The following is a 17,229-nucleotide window of genomic DNA, read 5'->3' as shown; positions in this document are numbered from 1 at the left end:
TTTGAAACGAATATGATATAACTACGAGATAACCTTTTCCGTGTTTGCGATAACGTTATAATTCGTTTGTATCAATCAAATCCGTGTTTACCAAAGAGTTTTATATCGTTTAAACTCGTTTTTGTGTTGACATGTTCAGGTCTAAATTTAAATTATTTTCTATTCTGTTCTGCTCGATAAGATGTTATTGGGTTTTTCAGTCGCAACATTCGAAGTAACAGCTCGGAATATGGGAGCTAGAATTAAATCCAACCCCGTACCTCGGAATACACGTAAAACTGTTGGTTCTGCGACTGAACTCTTTCTGGGGCTAATAATGTTCACTTCTAGGCAGGATGTAGGCAGGACTATACATACATATAAGTATAATCGTATTTAACTAATATGATTTTGTATATTTAAATGTTGATAAAGAGTAAATACAGATTTTCTTGCCGGTTCGTATCGGTAGAATCTGCATTCCGAACCGGTGGTAGCTTCATTTAATATAGTTTGTTAAATGACGATTCAAAAGTGCTTGTAAAAGCCTACCTGACTAAAGTATATTTTGATTTTGATTTCTACTCGTATCGGTTTTGCATCTGATTATGGGAGTGAGGGTACAGAGAATACTTCTGTGTTTGCGCACAGACTTGTGCACTGTAATACGTCCTGTCTCCTTTCAAATCGGCCGCCGAAGCTGGAATCGGCTATGACAACATTATTATGTCCAAATCAATAATCAAAAATCAAAATATACTTTATTCGTGCTAACTCTCACAACGTCATTTTACTAAATTGAATTTAATGTGCAGCTACTAACAGTTCAATATTGAAAATTTAATTTTATTCAATGGTCATTTAACATTTATTGATAATGAATCCCACTGCTCTTAGTTACTCCTAAAAATAAAAACGTGAAATAAAATTCAATACAAGCCGAAAGCAAAATGTTGCCCGTAGGAATTAAAATTTATAAACTACTTACATTTCCTAATTGGTTGTTTTTTACTTCCATTAATAGTTGGAATAACCTCATTCTTGTATTTCTGAGAAAAAGTTCTCAGACAAAAAAGTTCGAATAAAACATTGATTAGTGTGCACGTATAACATCATCATAATCGTATCAAGGTTGGCTTCATTTTTGTCTAAAACAAGCGGAAAATTATTATTCGGCACGTTTAAAAAGTAATTACTATTACTATTAAATTTTACGGTATAATATACGTATGTTGAAAGGACGTCGTGGTTGGAACACGTCAACCTTAACGGAAGATGGCGGGTTCACATCTGGATAAGCATCACTGAATTTTCATGTGCTTAATATGTTTGTAATTCATTGCAAGCTAGTTTTCGGTAGATAGGCCAAGCGGTCACCACTGTCCGATGATATTGGTACTGTTAGAAACATTAATTATTCCTCATTTTATCAATGCGACCTCCGACCTTGGGAACTAAGATCTCAGGGGCATTCCTTGTCTTTGTAGTTCTACTCACTCCTCACTCACCCTTCAAACCTGAACAATAATACTTAGTAATGCTATTTTGCGGTAGTTTATAAAAAAAAAGTGTTGTAAGAAAATTTCGAGAGAAAACCTCTATGTGTCAGATGAAAATCTACCTCATTTTTATCCACCTACCCAAAGCTCAAAAGCACCCCGAGAGGGGAGATGTTATAATTGAATTGAATAATAAATGTGTCATAAGTGACTTAAATGACAGACAGATGTACAAAACAGAACATATTACTACCACCGGTTCCAAATGTAGATTCTACAGAGAAGAACCGGCGAGAAACTCCGTAGTTACTATTTTTCAACATTTGAAATACAAAGTTATGTTAGTTAAATACAATTATATTATTGTATATAAAACATCCTGCCTGGAAGTCAACAAGTATCAGCTCCACGCTTTTTTATCCTCTATTATAATAATAATTATTATTAAAAGTTGATTTTAAGGCATTAAAACGCTCGGATGGTTCCGGAAATATAAACAATGTTGCATCGAGCTTTTAAAAGTAATTTTTGATTGCTGATACTTTATATATAACTTTCCAGCTCTACATGAAGGATACTTTTAAAAGCTTGATTCATTTAATTATAATTTAAATTTTATTTGATTTTAAATATCCTTCAGTTCACTTCATAATGTATTAACTTCTTACTCTTTGAACTATTTATTTGACAAACCCTCTTTCTAGAGGGTTTGTAAAATAAATAGTCTGCGAGTCCTGCTTCTGCAGGACTCGCAGAGTCACTGGCTTCGTTCAACATATTATTAAAACATTATCTTGCTCTTTAACTCTACATGTTTCGCTAGACAGTACATTATTAAACATTAACAGCCTGTGAATTTCCCACTGTTGGGTTAAGGCCTCCTCTACCTTTGAGGATAAGGTTTGGAGCATATTCCACCACGCGGCTCCAATGCGGGTTGGTGGAATACACATGTGGCAAAATTTCTTTGGAAGTAGACACATGCAGGTTTCCTCACGATGTTTTCCTTCACCGCCGAGCACGAGTTGAATTATAAACACAAATTAAGCACATGAAAATTCAGTGGTGCCTGCCTGGATTTGAACCCGAAATCATCGGTTAAGATGCACGCGTTCTAACCACTGGGCCATCTCGGCTCCGCTAGACAGTATTTAATTAAATTCTTTACAGAAATTGTATTGATTACTTGTACCTAGTACATACATATTAATGACTTATATATCAATATGAGTCATGTTTAATGTTTTGCAAGACCGCCTTCCATAAATTCAGTCTGTAGTACATGTTGTATCGAATATCCTGCTTTGGTATCCGAGCAAGGACTACTGAGTTTTCATATTAAGTTTTTGTTTATCTCACTTGGTAGTAGGGCTTTGTGCAAGCCCATCTGACCCCACCGACTCATCAGATATTCTACCGCCAATCAGCAATACATAGAATTATTGTATTTCGTTTTGAACAATGAGTAACCCAGTGAAAAATCTCAATTATACAACATCTTAATTCCCAAGGTTTAATGAGTGGTTAATATTTCTTACAGTGCCAGTGTTTATAGGCGGTGTTGACAACTTACCATCAGTTTACCAATTTGCCAATCCACTATGTAACATCAAAACTCGTTCTCAGTGAAAGAAAGCATGACGAGGAAACCTATCAGATAAATTCCTGATACATATCTACCCACCAATAGCATTGCAACATATAGGAAAAATCACTCTATTCTTCCTGGATGATGTATTAGTTCAATATTATTCGGACCGCTGACGCCGCTTAGTGAAATGGTTGGGCTATTAATCAAAAGGCTAATGAAATAAGTTGGCTATGAGATATACATAGACAGGACGCCTGTAGGTTTATGTCAGTCTCATATAAAAAATTTAGAGGTTATTCTGAGTATGTAAAATGAGTAAATTATTTTATTCCTCACATTTTAATTTCGTTGCGCAATTTAATTTATAATTAGCAGCACTGAAATAGCAATAATAGTTATATAATCGTGTTTATTGAATAGTTTTATTACAAACTGCGCTTCATATATGATTATGTAATATTTCCAATGTTTCTGGGTTTTCCTTGACACATAACTTATTATGAGCACTTAATATCACAAGGTATGTATGTTAATTTATTACAACTAAAATATTATTTATCCTGCACGATAATCAACTAATACTTAAACATAATACTTGACACTATATAAAAATGCGTTATCATATAGAAGTGGTTAGAACGCGTGTGTCGGATTAAGTAAGAAATAAATAAATAATTAGACAATTACAAACAAGGCTTACACTATGTATTGTATGTTTTAATCTATTCTGTAATAACAATAATTTAATTTAAGTTATTTTTGAATTGTATTGATAACATTGATATTAAATAAGAGGGTACTTTGACTTTTCTGTTCAATATTGTGAGTCACGTGATTTGTAGTGAGGCTCTTATAAGTGATGGAAGCTCGGTACAGAACACTTTTACTTTACACTTTACTCTACTTGGAGCAGCAAGGTGTTAACATTTAAGGTACGATATAATTTTATGATATAGTATAATTGTTGTTGCTTGTTAAATTATTGATGAAAATATGAATTGTGTTTTTGAAATTATCAATATACAAAGTTAGTATTATATATACAAAGTTAGTATAATTGTATTTAACTAAAATGACTGTATTTTTGGATATTGAAATAGAGTAACTACTGAGTTTCTTGCCGGTTCTTCTAGGTAGAATCTACATTGCGAACCGATGGTAGCTTTACTTTAAATAGTTTGTTAAATGACGATTCAAAAGTGCTTGTAAAAGCCTACTTGAATAAAGTATATTTCGATTCTGATAATGGCTAAATAAATATTTGTGTTTCATATATAATCTTTTATTGTCTTATAACCTTAAAATATAATAAAATAATAAAGAAATAGAAATTATTCTTAAAATATCCTGACATTATGTATTAAGTCTCTATAAAAAATCTAACGCGTGCATCTTAACCGATGATTGCGGGTTCAAGCCCAGGCAAGCACCACTGAATTTTCATGTGCTTAATTTGTGTTTATAATTCATATCGTGCTCGGCGGTGAAAACATCGTGAGGAAACCTGCATGTGTCTAATTTCAACAAAATTCTGCCACATGTGTATTCCACCACATTGGAGCAGCGTGGTGGAATATGCTCCAAACCTTCTCCTCAAAGGGAGAGAAATCCTTAGCCCAGCAGTGGGAAATACAGGCTGCTAATGTAAATGTAAAATATAAAAACGCAGAGTGGATTATGTACTTTTTTTGGAATATGTTTTCATATGATCCTGAGTTACCTGATGGTAAATGATCACCACCGTGGATGTTAGCCCTGTAATAAATATGAAGCATATCATTAAACGTCAATGCATCACAAATTTTGGGAACTAAGTTATGATATATTGAATTAAGTTACATCCCTTGTGCCTCTTCTTACATTGGCTCACCTTTCAAATTAAAATACAAGTATTAAGTTTTACTGTTTGGCAGTACCTACATGTGATGAGCGGGTGGTATACACATAGGCTTTAACAGAACCCTAGCCTCAAGTCACTCGCTGCTTGATGGCACTGCGTCTCTTGCAGCACATCAATTTTATACCGTTCAACTGATCGTTATAAATATTAGTATATTTCATTCTTGTATAATATTTATCTAATAATATACATTATTTACCATTCTTTGTAATATGAGATTTAAATTTATTAATCGACAAAGATATTAATCTTGTTCTGTGACAGGCATACGTATAGAAATTGTCAGCTCTCTGTAGATCTATTATGTAACAACAAACTTAAAACACGATTGTGAAATATCAGTAATATCAGTGATTATAATATCGATAACATTAAAATGACACGCGCATTAAATAAACGTGTCACTGTAAGTCGACTTTTAATTTTTCACGAATGAATTCGCACTCGTACGTGTTATAAATGCGAAAGTGACTCTGTCTGTGACCTCTTCATCCTTAAACCGCTGAACTGATTTCGATTAATTTTGGTATGAAGATATTTTTAGCCTCGGTTCTTTCCCGGCTAGGGGTACAATTGGGGTTGACGGTTTGTGTGCTACAGGTAAAGTTATATAAATTTCGTGCGGTTAAAGCGGGATCAACTTGTACGGAATATGTTATAGGATAGTGATCGAGAATCTCACTCACGATCAGATTCAATCGCGTCTCGTTAATATATACTAAGTAATGACACAGCTATTAAATGTATATTGTTTACTGATCATAAAGTTTTCTCAGATCTTTTCAATATGTATTTTATGACTATATATTATGTTTACAACATATTATGTTTATAGTTACGTTGTTGGTAATTGGATTTTATCGAGTTGATTTTAATTTGTAACACAATGTTGTGTTTAAGTTTGTTGAGTATTTATCGAATGAGAATCAACGGAAACACACTAAAATCCAGCGTTTTTATATTTATTTATTGGTTACATAAAAAACCTGATTAAATCTTAAATAAAATATAAATTTAAAATGTGTAATAGATATATAATAAAATTAACATACAAATAACATACTTCCTGAGTCAATTGAGTGTAAACTTCTTAAGACGACGCTGCTACTAAGAATTATTTGAGAGAAGAACTCAAGACTTAGGATCTTCTTTTATAAGCTAGCTAGTAGCTAGTTTATATATGTTATATTATTAGATTTTTTGCTATTTATTGAGTGTGTGATCTATATCTACAATATTTACTTTTGTGATTCATTGCATATATTATGAAAAATAAAGTATCTGCAAAGAAGACGAAGTGATGTCAAGTGATTACGATCTGACGAGAACCTCGAAGCTGGAGAGGCAAACAGTCAAACTTCTCCCTTTGATCGTTATGTGTAGGTAAACAATACCTATACACATGCGAACTGTATTAACATATGGAACGCTTCTTATACTTTGTCAGGAAAATTCAACAAAACGATCAAAATAGATTAATGAAAACTCAGGGATCCTTGCCCGTATTTGTGCTTTGTACTCGCAATCTTTAGATCAACCCAAGTCAATATTTTATTCATTGGGTCATTACTGACTTTAGATGATGATGATGTAAGGAATGATTTTTAGATATTAAAAAAGATAACTGAAAAAAAGGTAACTACTGAGTTTCTTGCCGGTTCTTATCGGTAGAATCTACATTCCGAACCGGTGGTAGCTTTACTTTAAATAGTTTGTTAAATGACGATTCAAAAGTGCTTGAAAAAGCCTTAAATTATAAGAATAAAGTATATTTTGATTTGATTGATGAAATATCTTAAACGAATATATTTAATTTCTTTCCTTGTGATTGTGATGCTATCTGGCACACTCAAAAAGACGAATCAAATTATAAATAAAACAAAAGAAAACGGACGGCATGTCTGTAGAGATAATAACACATGAAAGGAAACTTTACTTGGTGCGTAACCTGGTAATATTATCCTAACATTTGAGATAACTTTACGATATCCGTTTGATTTCAGATGCGGGCCGCGGGCGCGTGACCACGGACGGTCTGCTGAGCGCCCTGGCCCGCCTGCGCCGCCCGCCGCCCCCCCACCTCCCGCACCCCGCGCTCCCCCCACGACCCGTGAGTTAAAAACAACCATATCACTTTTATGTTGATGGCTTTCAAGGGTTTCATATACTGACACGGTACTACTTAGTATAGTAGACATACATACTAACATACATAAACGTGTGTTGATGAATACGTAGAAAAAAACATGTCCACCGTTTCGCCGTCTTCCGCCATTTTTAAATTAGTCATTACTTTAATTCCCCTCTCTTTTCTCGCTCACTCATAAAAATCGTCCCTTTTACGTGTGACGGTGATGACTTCTAACAATCTAGCAAGTTACATTTATTTTAAACAACTCATTTGACTTTGATGTTGTTGGTGATTGGTGGATTTAATTTAATGATTGGGCGACTGTCGGAATTCACAAGAGTAGGCAGAGGTTGTATGAACTTTATAGTGAAAGATCATACAACCGGTCTTTTTCATTTATCAGTTATGTTAGTGTCTACTCTAAACTATTCAAACGTGTATGTCATACAGCTAAATCATTGCATATAAAAAAAAATATTGACGCAGCAGATAAAATTAAAATGACATGGAAAATTATTAATTGCGAAACTGGAAGAGTCAAAAATTACATCTCTGACTTCAGCTTATCTATTGATAACAATTTATTTTCCTTAGATCGGGATGTTGCAACTGTTTTTGAAAATTTTTTGCTGACATTCCATTTTCGACTACTAACTCATTAAATTCCTCTCCTACCGTTGCTGAATCATTATTAAAAAACAATGTGGAAGAATGTAATATTAGTTTTAAATTTAATACAGTAAGTGTAAGTGATGTAATAAGTTCCTTCAGATCACTAGATATTAAGAAAACGGCCGATCTGTGGGGGGATCTCTGTTAAGGTAGTCAATTCAATAATTGATGTAATCGCACCCTACCTTGTCATATTTAATAATTGTGTCCTTAGTGCCGTGTTTCCTGACCTCATGAAACATAGTAGAGTATTACCAATATTTAAGTCAGGTAGTACATCAGACCCCAACAACTATAGGCCCATCTCTGTACTACCAACTTAGCAAGATCTTAGAATAAGTTATTACTAAATCAAATGCTAGTACATTTTAATAATAACAAGTTGCTACACAAGAAACAATTTTGATTTACAAGGGGTCGCTCGACAACTGACGCTGGTGTTGAGCTGGTTAAATATATTTACAAGGCCTGGGAGGAGTCACAGGATGTCTTAGGGATATTTTGTGATTTATCTAAGGCCTTTGATTGTGTGCAACACGAAACTTTGGTCAGGAAGCTACGTCATTAAGGAATTAGGGACACTGCACTCAGTCTTCTGATTTCGTATCTGAGCAATCGGAATCAGTGGGTTGATGTGAATGGAAAGAGATCTTCCGGGTCTCCAGTTACTGTGGGGGTCCCTCAAGGATCAATTCTTGGACCATTTCTCTTCCTTATTTATATAAATGACCTGCCACATCTCCTATGTGATAAACTCGAGATAGTATTGTTTGCTGATGATACTTCTTTAATTTTTAAGATAAAAAGACGTCTTTCAATATATGACGATGTGACCAATGCTCTCTCTGAAATAGTAAATTGGTTTAGTGTTAATAATTTAATGTTAAATAGTAAAAAGACAAAATGTATTAAATTCACTACTCCCAATGTAAGATGTGTCAAAACGAGTGTACTTTTACACGGGGAAGCATTAGATGTTTTAGAATGAACAGAGTTCCTTGGTATGACAATAGACTCTAAGCTCCAATGGGGCCCCCATATAAATAAATTGGCGAATAGACTCAGCTCTGCAGCCTATGCGGTAAAAAAAATTAGACTTTTGACTGATGTGGATACGGCTCGCCTTGTGTATTTCAGTTATTTCCACAGTATAATGGAATCCTACTCTGGGGTAATGCAGCAGACATTAATACCATTTTTGTACTGCAGAAGACGTCTATTCGTGCAATTTATAACTTGGGCCCAAAAGATTCGTTAAGAGGTACATTTAAAGAAATTAAAATAATGACTCAATTTATTTTTGATAATGTTATCTATGTATGCAAAAACATAAATGATTTTCCCAGAAATTGTGACGTACATTCTATTAACACTAGGAACAAGAATAAACTTGTTACTCCAAGTACCCGATTACACAGGGTTAGTAACTCTTTTTTGGGGCAATTTATACGTTTTTACAACAGGATCCCAGAAAACGTTCAAAATTATTCAATTATAAAATTCAAAAGAATCGTTAAAGAGTGTTTGTGTGCTAAAGGATATTACAACACTAATGACTTTTTAGTTGACTGCACACCTTGGGAATGAAATGATCGCCAGGCTGTTTCAAATAACTAAAATATAATTATTATTGTAAATGCAGAATGGGAAAAAAAGAAAATATCCCGCTGAGTTTCTTTCGCCGGTTCTTCTCAGGTCCGAGGTGCTAAATTCCGAACCGATTGTAGATTTTTGACTACCAATAAGCAAGTGTAAACACTTCTATATTGAATAAAGATTTTTGACTTGACTTGGATGGCAGATGATGGCGGGAGAGGCGACCAATGAGCGATCAGTATTTCTTTATATTCGTAAATCTACCATTACTTATCATTCAAGAAATTAGCTGTATTATTTTTATTATTATCATTCAAGAAATTAACTTTAACAGAATTTTTGTCAAAGTTTTTCAAACGCTTGGAAACTCATGTACTGACGGACAGCCTCATTATCATAATCAGCTAATTGTGACCCAATAGCCCCCTTGAAGGTGCTAAAGATCCCAGTACTCCCTTCCGTAACCAATTTGGTCCGCCCACCCACTTAAAAATAAGTCACATCTACGCTGTTCATAACATGCAGATTCGGCCGATTTGTAAGAAACTTAAATAACTTGGAAGAAATAATAAAACAAGTTGAAAAGTTGAAGTGCACCTCGGTCGCGGCTGCGACTCGGTTGAAAAGTTTCTGAAATGTGACGGAACCTGTGACTCTACATTGTCTCCAGAAAGAAATGTCTAGAAGTGACAGAAGACACTTTTATTATAAGAACGTAATCATGACGAGGCGCATTTTTGACGTAAGGAATGATTAATGTTATATACAGTATCATTGTTTACGGGCATTTGTCCAATTGCCACAGTCTGTCTATCTTTTTTTAAATAAAAAGGCAATTTATTAACTGTTACTGAACATATTTGGGTTTACATATAGCTCGGGTTACGGGTTCTGACCGCAACCATAACTCTTATTTCGTACGACGTGTCTACGTGTCTACGTATGACCGCGGTTGATATCCGACTAATATATTACTAAGAGAACGGCGTGAGGACATCGCTCTTTTTAATTTACAATGTTTGTTTGTCAGCTAGTACGTCTAGCTTTAACCTATATATATACTGATTTGTTTGTTTGTATGTATGTTTATATGTATGATCAAATTCTAAAACCGTTTTCACTGGTAGAACGGTTCTATATTTCGGAGTATATATATATGTCGAAGGAGCAGGATGCCGAATAATATCAAAGGATTACAATAATTATCTCGATTAAGAGCAAATGGGTTTGCAAGCAACCATCGCCTTCGAGGCGCTTGTCAAAACATAACGACTCGCGTTGCCATGACACTTACAACTCCATTCGGGGTGCCCGCTCTTAAAAGTAAATCAGCCATCAAACATTATTGCCAACTATTCATTAATTATCCAAATCAACAATCAAAGTAATCTCGCCCCGTTATATATATATATATATATATTGTATTGTATACACAGAGGTACATACCTCTGTGCCGAGTATTATTGATTTTTATTGATCCAATTTTTTGCATTAATAATATTAGTAAGATTTTAGAGGCTGACTGTACATCTACCGAAACCAATATCGACAAACGCAAACAGCTTCTAAACTATTCTACTGTATGTTAATCGCATCGCTAGTACAGTTCAAGTAGCTATTACTGCAATTTCTATATATTGCTGTGTTAAGCCGTTTGGCAGACTGCCGGCTTGGCGTGCCAAGTGAACTGGGGACGATCGATGGAAGGCGGACTTGGCATTCAAGTAGCTAACAATATTTTTATTAGGTCTTCGTTGTTATTGAAATTGAGCCAGGGTGTTATAGCAGACAAAACGTTTGTGTTTAAATTAATCAAAATTACCACTTTATAGTGTGGTAAGTCTGGGTAGGTACCACCTACTCATCACATATTTGACCGCAAAACAGCAATATTTAGTATTTTTGTGTTGCGGTCTGAAGGATGAGTGAACCAATGTAACTACAGGCACAAGGGGCGTAATATCTTAGTTCCCAAGGTTGGTGGCGCATTGGCGATGTAAGCCGTTTAATAAGATATGTTAACCCACAGTGCCAATATCTACGGGTAGTAGAGACCACTCACCATCAGGTAGCATTAGCCAATCTGACAATCTCCATGAAATAAAATAAAAGTGTTAGGTTAGACGAACGTTTGGTTTAAGTTCGAAAGTTAGCCCAGCCGTGGTACATGGTACGTGGTACAGGTTACTTTCAATTTGTCATTGTTAACATTAACCATTAGTTATAGTTAAAAAAATACATCTACTTGAAATTTGACCTTTACAAAATCCAATTCGAAAATAAATACAGAAGGTAAGAATCAATTTTAATAATGAAAAAATAATAAATATATTTATCAAATGGAAATAATTTCCATTTGATAAATATATTTATTAACATTAATTGAATGTCAATCAGATGCTATTGCTGCTCTGTACAATAAAACTGCCGTTAAAAAGCCTTCAATGATATTAAATCACAGCTTACATTATATTCGAGATCAGCCCGAACAAATAGCAGACTCCCGGGTATTATATTAAAGTTTAAAGGTTTCTCCGGCCCGGGGGGTATTTTCAAATTCAGCATAAATTTAAATAAAGAGAACTAATAGACACGGCTGAACAGTTGGAAAGGCAATTTTAATGCGATTAAAAAACGTTTTTGATGAAATTATTAATTTCATTTCGTTTCACGGGTTTTCCGAATAAAATATCAAAATAAAAATATACTTTATTCAAGTAGGCTTTTATAAAAACTTTTGAATCGTAATTTTACGGATCGTATTAGACGTAAAGCTACCACTGGTGATGGTACACTTAGTAGTTTTTCAAAATTTGAGATACATTATGTTAGTTAAATACAATTATATATAAATAATCCTGCCTGAAAGTCAACAAGTATTAGCTCAACAATAATACTATTTGGTTTTGCTTATACCTTTATGATTTTGATTTATTTTGCATTATCAGTCCCATTGGAACCAGTATCCTCCTATTCTTAACTACCTCATTGATCCCATGTCTAGTATGTAAGGCTTTAAAACCCTTTCACAAGGACACGCGGTTTTGAAGCTTTACTGGTCAGACGAGTTAGAAGTTATTAAATTCCTGTCAAGTACAAATACTACTCAGTATCATCGCAGAAAGGATGATGATCGACCTTTAGCCGAAATTGATTTTTTTTTTTATGGTATCAGTAGGCGGACGAGCAAATGGGCCACCTGATAGTAAGTGGTCATCACCGCCCATAGACATTTATGATGTTACGTCCCTTGTGCCTGTAATTACACTGGCTCACTCACCCTTCAAACCAGAACACAATAATACTGAGTACTGTTATTTGGCGGTAGAATATCTGATGAGTGGGTGGTACCTACCCAGACGGACTAGCACAAAGCCCTATCACCAAGTAATGTATAACGTAATAATCATCCTAAATCTCAAATATAAAGCCCCTTCCTCCTCCTCTTTGCGCTGTAACTCCTCAGAATTTATTATTATTTACAGTACAAGTACTGCTCGTGTCTGGCACTCGGCTGAAACAACCGATTTTATTGAACTATGTTACGGCCTAAGCTTCAAACACAATAAAGGACATAGCCTACTTTTTTTAATTCGCCTCTCGATGGAGTAATTGGGGATTATTTGTGTATGTATGTGTGAGTGTGTGTGTGTGTATGTGGGTTCAGTTAATCTGAAATAACAATCAAAATATTTAGTATCATGATAGTCGATAAAGTAACTATAAAAACCTACATAACCTCTAATATATGAGAAAAGCCTGAATTGTAGTCAATCTCATTATAGCAATTTCGCAGCTATCTCTGGAGTGCTTTGTGTTGGATCCTTTAATTCTTCATTTTCCACGTTGGTCTCCGGCTCTCCACGGGGTTTGTTCTGAAGGTCGAAATTTCCAGAACGAAAACGTTGAAACCAAACACGTACCGTGCTTTCGTTTGCGACACCAGCGCGGTACACATCATTAGTCCTTCGAGCTGTTTCTGCAGCACGAGTGCCACGGCAGTGCTCGTACTCGTAAATATACCGGTATTTCATGTTTTCCATTGTGCGGTAATAAGCGACGCCAAAGAAATAAATAATGAGGAAAAAACAAACGAGAAATATGTTTTATTCTAGTTTTCTTATTGGATCATAGAGCCTGAGAGCCACATTAAAGTTTCGGAATGCACATTCTACCGGCTAAAAACGCAATAGACTCGTGAAAGTACATTACAAAATATATAATATAAGTTACAAATACTATTACAAAACCAACATACATTTCTGTATATTAGTTTTACTGAAATTCAAGTAGTTGTAGTATGTCAACAAATTGAACGTAGACACGATTTCAACATACTTCTAAAAAAATATCCGGAAGGCCGAGACTGTTCAAAGTTACGCGATAAGTGATCATAACATCAAACTTTTGAATGCGGCACTGTTTGATTTTTTGCGAAAACAGCAGAAAAATAGAAAAGTATTCATAAATGCGTTTCGGACGAAATTACTCGGATAATATTGACTCAAGAAATAAAAAAGTTCGAATCAAACACGTTTCTCACGATAGCGGCGCCCGTGATTCTCCGCGGAGCCTGTCAATCCAGCATTATGCTCAGATACAAACCTCTATCGAAAACCACTATTGAATAAATTACATAATTTAAAGTAAATTGAGCCGTTTCCCGCAACAGATTGAACACTTCTACTGTCGGGAAGCGATCGTTACGTAAGCGATAGCCGAATTAATGAAAAAGTGATGACCGTCTCTTTTATATACCTTTATATCGTTAAATTATATATATTATATTTTATTAATATAATATAAATATACTTTAGTATCACAAACTCGAAACTCACTATAGAACACGAACGACAAATGTCAGAACGTTATTTTTTTTATTTATTGTAAAAGTTACTCAGTCAACTTATCACTAAGCACTTAAAATTAATAACTGATGCGTATAACATTCAAAGTGATACATCATTAAAGGTGTGAACAACATTGACCTTCAAAAATATAAACCAAACCAACCTATATAAAATATAAAATCAAATATTAACAACTGATTTATCTAATATTTGAAACTAACACATAACAAATATAAAATACTGTACTGTGGAATATAAAAGCAAATTAGAAAATTAAAAAAGAAAAACAAAACGAAAATATATTACTTATAAGGTACTTTGATATACGAAATTGACTGTTTTAAGTCCAAAATTCATAATACACACGTTTCAAAATTGCGTATCACCGTAAGTCGGCTGTCAACATTTCACAAATGAGATGCGAAGTGATTTCTTACACCGCACTGTAGTATTTGAACCCGGAATCTTCAGTTAAGATTAACAAATAACTATCCCATCGGGGCTTTAGACAAATATCTATCTATTCCAAGTAACAATGGATCTGGTTTCGTTTGTACTTCGTAACACTTGCTTGACATTCAATAAACCCGTATTTTCTTAGCACTTAGCGCGTTCAACATTTCAATTTATATTTACACAGTTAAATTGCTGTCTGACCTTCGCAACCCTCGGTAACCAGTGCCGTACTAGCATAGTCGATGAGCGTAATCTCTGTAACCAGTATTTACGATTAGTGTTGCCTGTTATAATAAGCGAAGTTTATCTAGTATTAATATACGAATTAAATTGCATACGACTTGTAGAATTCTATTTATAAACATAATAAAACTACATCGATGGGATAGTAGTTAGGTTATGAGGCTGTACATCTCGAGGTCTTGGGTTTAAATTCCGTATTGGGTTTAAATCTTCTTTGCGAAGTCAATATATTATTCTCGAGGCAAGGTTTTCGTTTCTGTAATATATATCTGCAGATATTTTTAACTTTACCAATGAAAAACAAAAATATACTTTATTTAAATATGCTCTTTCAAGCACTTATGAATCGTCATTTTGCAAAACTATGTTAAGGGAAGTAGTTACTTTTTCCAACATTTAAAATACAAAGTTATGTTAGTTAAATAGAATTATATGTATATAATACATCCTTTCTGAAAGTCAACCACTCTATTAAAGTATTCAATATTATATTAACAAACATAAATACATAAGGCTTAGTTCAAAATACGAGCATATTATGTTGATTATAATCAACATTTGTACAATGTATTGTACAATGTACATTTATACATATATACTATAATATATAAATAAATGATAAATAACATTCGAGCTTATAAATTCCTAACAAAAAAAAATCCAAATCAGTTCATAAATAGCGGACTTCTAAAAAACGATGCATAACAAATACACCGAGTACAGAAACTCCTTTTTTAAAGTTGGTTAATTAAGCATGTGATTATTCGTTGATTTTCTAGCAGGTAAAATTTTTGCCTAATTGTGAACCAAGTTGTTAAATCGTATAAATTTATTAAATCGTAATCAAGAATCTTCTTCAAACGAACATCGACGACTGGAGCTCTACAAAATGGAACGTCACTCAATCAAAATCAAAATATACTTTATTCAAATAGGCTTTTACAAGCACTTTTGAATCGTTATTTAACAAACTATTTAAAGTAAAGCTACCACCGGTTCGGAATGTAGATTCTACCGAGGAGAACCGGCAAGAAACTCAGTAGTTACTCTTTTTCAATATCTAAAAATACAGTCATGTTAGTTAAATACAATTATATATGTATGTTATATATCCTGCTGGGAAGTCAACAAGCATTAACTCCACGCCTTTATCATCAATATAATCTTGTATCGAATAATATGCCTTCTTTACCGATGTATTTTTTACAATTGACTTCAATCTATGAAACGGCAAAGTTAAAAATGTCTGCGGTGTTTTATTATATATATTGAATTTTTATATGCAGCCATCGTCCCACAATCACTGGGACAAAAATCTGTTTACGCTATTAATATATAAGATGACCTTTAGAATTATCAATTAAAATTAAATTTAAAAGAAGTACATGATCCTCAAATCAATAGTGATTAATAGAGTACGGTCGAATTTCGACCACAGAGCGGATACGAGGTTTTATAATTCAGTCCTAAACCATCGAACTAGATAACCACGAACGTCGTAATTAGAAAATATCAATTACGCAATGAAAATTAATTGTGTATTTGATAAAGCGTATTTGTTCCCAGGTCACAGCCTTGTTAAATACGTTATTTAATGTATGGCTGGTATCATAGCTATAACAAAGCTTACGTAGAGTAAACAGCAGCCAATCAGAGAGCTTTGTTTACATGTATTGATGTTGATTTTCGGAATAGGTAAACGGAGTCAGAGATTTAGTTTTCGGTGTTAAAGTAACGACACGTCGTCTGATCTCCGATGGAACGATTTTGTTAGCCTAGTGAACTTTACAATTAGATATAGCATTTAGGAGCCGAGATGGCCCAGTGGTACGCGTGCATCTTAACCGATTATTGCGGGTTCAAACTCAGGCAAAAACACTGAATTTTCATGTGCTTAATTTGTGTTTATAATTCATCTCGTGCGCGACGGCGAAGGAGTCATCATCGTGAGAAAACCTGCATGTGTCTAATTTCACTGTCACATGTGTATCCACCAACACGCATTGGAGAAGCGTGGTGGAATATGTTAGCCCAGCAGTGGGAAATTTACAGGCTATTAATGTTAATGTATAGTATTAAGAATCCCGTAAACCGTTTTAGCAAGCTTTTATTTAAATCGTAATAATTGTTTTAGTTATATGCTCATATCAAAAACACATTGATAATTTAGACATGTTACTTAATACAAGATTATAGCAAAGATCAAAAGACAGGATATATCATAAAATAACTGTAGTTTACTGACATACTCCGTAATTAAAATGGTGGAAAAGAATAATTACTGAGTTTTTTGTCGGTTCTTCTCGGTAGAA

General features: G+C 34.1%; 1 protein-coding gene across 2 annotated transcripts in view; it reads left to right on the top strand.

The window, feature by feature from the left end:
- The first annotated feature begins 7,031 nt into the window (after nt 1-7,031).
- Nucleotides 7,032-17,229, top strand: part of LOC113392859 (uncharacterized) — a 156,418-nt gene continuing 146,220 nt past the window's right edge. For both annotated transcript variants that reach the window (XM_064219052.1, XM_064219051.1), the window contains exon 1: nt 7,032-7,079. The gene's annotated coding sequence lies outside the window, so the exon portion shown is untranslated. The remainder of the gene's footprint in view (nt 7,080-17,229) is intronic.

Source organism: Vanessa tameamea, chromosome 25 (assembly GCF_037043105.1).
Source record: "Vanessa tameamea isolate UH-Manoa-2023 chromosome 25, ilVanTame1 primary haplotype, whole genome shotgun sequence".
Classification (NCBI taxonomy): domain Eukaryota; kingdom Metazoa; phylum Arthropoda; class Insecta; order Lepidoptera; family Nymphalidae; genus Vanessa; species Vanessa tameamea.
The sequence above is the reverse complement of the archived record's forward strand: the minus strand, read 5'-3'. Positions and strand labels throughout refer to the sequence as shown.